Consider the following 3,132-nt stretch of genomic DNA (forward strand, 5'->3'; position numbering starts at 1 on the left):
GTAACAAAATTCCTTTAGAAAAACTTCAAAATAATGCAGAATGAATATGCATGTTATATTTTTTCTTAATTAAGAGGGATAAGATTGTTTAAAAGTTACATGAAAATTTTCTTTCATTGAAATTTTATTGGGATAATTACAGATTCACATGCAGTTATAAGAAAAAAATATAGAAATATACCTTGCATAATTTACTATTTCCCCAAATGGTAATATTTTATAATAGTGTAGTGTAATATCTCTACCAGAATATTGACATTCATACAATATTCTTATCTCATTCAGATTTAGTCAGTTTTCAGTGTACTTATTTGTGTGTGTATCTTTGTATGCATTTATTAGGTTCTATACAATTTTGTCACCTGTGTATTCATCATCACAGTCAAGATGCTGAATAGTTTCAACACCACATATCTGAGTATTTTCAAAGTTAAATATACAAAACATCTTATTTCTCTACCTAATAAAATAGATGGATAAAAATTGATGAATTAAAGTTTTTAGAACTCAAAACTTAAGAACATTTGAAGAAGCATCACACCGGATACCTTCATTTTACCGGATGTGTATCCAGTATTTACATCAGTTAGTTGCATATAAATCAGAAGTGAGAAGGCCAGTTTCTGAGATATTCCAAGTCAGATATTAAAATGAGGATAAGAGGTTGAGATGATAAGCACAATAGACATTGTACATGAACTGATTTCTGATTATAATTATTTCTGCAGTGCTCTTTCTGTGCCTTAAAACAAACAAAACAAAACTCAGGTATAATTTTATGTGTTTCATTTAATGTAATTCATTAAATGCACAGGGAAGATATAGTTGCCAGTGGAAAACATTTATGTCAAGTACATGCTTAAAATATAGTTATTCAAGTTACGTGGTGTTTAAAATATATCCTGTATAAACATGAATAGTTGCATCATGTTTAAGTAGAAAAAGACGCATTTTACTCTTGAAGAATATACTTACAAAGTATATGCTTAAAGTATAATTATTTATATAGCTATGTGCTGTGTAAATATGTAATTATATTTTACATGTGAATTTTTAACAAAATTTCTTTAAAAGAGAAATACAGCTTTCATTGGCAGTATTTTTTGGCTTTATTCTGACAAACTTCTGAAACAGAAAGAGCATTTACCATAGTCTCTTCCTCCAGAAACGTTTTCCCATGGTAGAACTTGGACTTGCATTGACTAAATTATCTTTCTTATTTCCCTTTTCTAAACTCAATGCATAGATAGGCTTTTGCACAGTTCAACTTCATGGGCATTGCTATGGGAAGTGATTTTCTTCCTGAGGCTAACTAGCTCCATGGACGCAGAAGCCTCATTTCTTGCTAGATGATGACTGGCTCCATTTCACAATCTTGCATGGAGAACTCGAGGCCTCTACTTGACAGGGTAGATTTTTCCGTGGAATGTATTAGGTGTGGCTATGTTTTCATTTAGAGCCAGGAATCACTAGAAAGTAGCTAAAAGATTGTACATGAAAATCCAAATTTTTGAAACAGATAGATAAGTGAGTAAAACACGATGAAAAACAGAGGTTATCCTGAGTATAACAGTGGAGTGGCTAAAGAGTAAATTGGAGACATTGAAACAACTCAGGATTTTTGGTAATTGTACAGTAGTTTTGTAGGATAAAGTCTTAGTTTTAAGGGAATGCACACAGAAGTATTCAGGGCTAAAGAGACACCATGTCTACAACTTACTCTCAAAGAGTTCAGGAAAAAAAAAAATATATATATATATATATGCACACACATATATGTGTGTGTGCATTTGTGTGTTTATGTGTGTATTCGTATGTTTGAAAAGTTTAACACAAATGTGATAAAATAGAAGTATTTGGGAAACTGATTTCTTTGTTTTATTATTGCAACTTTAATATGTCTGGAATTGTCAAAACTAAAAGATAAGAACAAAATACAAAACTAAACAGAAATTAACCAATGTATTTTTCCTTCATGTCTAGAAGTTATTGTTTGATTATATAGTGGCAGAACAAAAGGGAAGAAACAAAAACAAACAGGTTAACTGAAAACAAATGAGAGCAATTAAAATTTGTCTAAAATGAACCTTAATATAATCTTTCTTTTTCCATCACACTGCCACTACAATACTCTCAGTCCTGCTATCTTATCTGGACTGGTGCAGCAGTCTCCTAATTGGTATTCCTCCTGCCAATTTCACTGCACTCTCCATTAATTTTCCTAAGTCAGTGCATTACAAGAATATTTCAATGTTTCCTATCACTTGCACAAGATTTAGGTGCCTAAAAGTTAGGAATTGAGTCCTACTAACTGCCACATGCATCAAAACTTAGGCCCTAACTGATGGGCAGTATTCAAAAGATGGTGATTTAACCAGAAGCCAAACAAAGCAAGCAATCATTGCTTTATAGACATTTTATATATTTTTATTACAAATATAAGAACAAAGCAACAGAGAAACTATGCGTTCATATTCATCTAAGGTAATGTAAAAATCAAAGTAAAGAGCCTTGGAAATTAACTTCCTAGAAAAATGACATACTTTTCAGCTGGTTGCTTCTTAGTGTTATTGCCAAATTCAGAATCCTGGACTGCATAAAAACATCAGTGAGAGCTTATTTTCAAAACTTTATCTTTTGTTAAAGAAGCAAACTAGTAAATTTCTTATGAATTTTGTTTTGGCTGAAATTTCAAAATAGCTGAAAAATATCAAGAAAAGTGGATAGAGCATAGAGAGTAATCACTAATGTTATATAAAAAAAGAGAGATGAACACTTTTCTTATGCTCTAAAGTATAACAATAATAACATATAAGAATAGTATGACAAATCAATGCCAGCTAAGGGGCCTTGCAGTACAATTTCTTAGAAGCACATCCACATCCACATACACAGACACACACACACACACACACAGACACACACGCAAACACACACACAGGCAACAATATGCAATGGAAAGTACATTACAATGGAATTAAAAATATTTGCATTATAACTATGGCTCTGCCCCTAATTCACTGTGGTTTCTTATATGGTCATTTAGCTCTTCTGAAATTTAATTATCTTAAAAGCGAGGATAATATGTACTTAAGAGAGAAATCAAATCTGTAAAATGGGACTAGCCTTTCT

Source organism: Rhinopithecus bieti, unplaced genomic scaffold (assembly GCF_001698545.2).
Source record: "Rhinopithecus bieti isolate Rb0 unplaced genomic scaffold, ASM169854v2 scaffold_10271, whole genome shotgun sequence".
Classification (NCBI taxonomy): domain Eukaryota; kingdom Metazoa; phylum Chordata; class Mammalia; order Primates; family Cercopithecidae; genus Rhinopithecus; species Rhinopithecus bieti.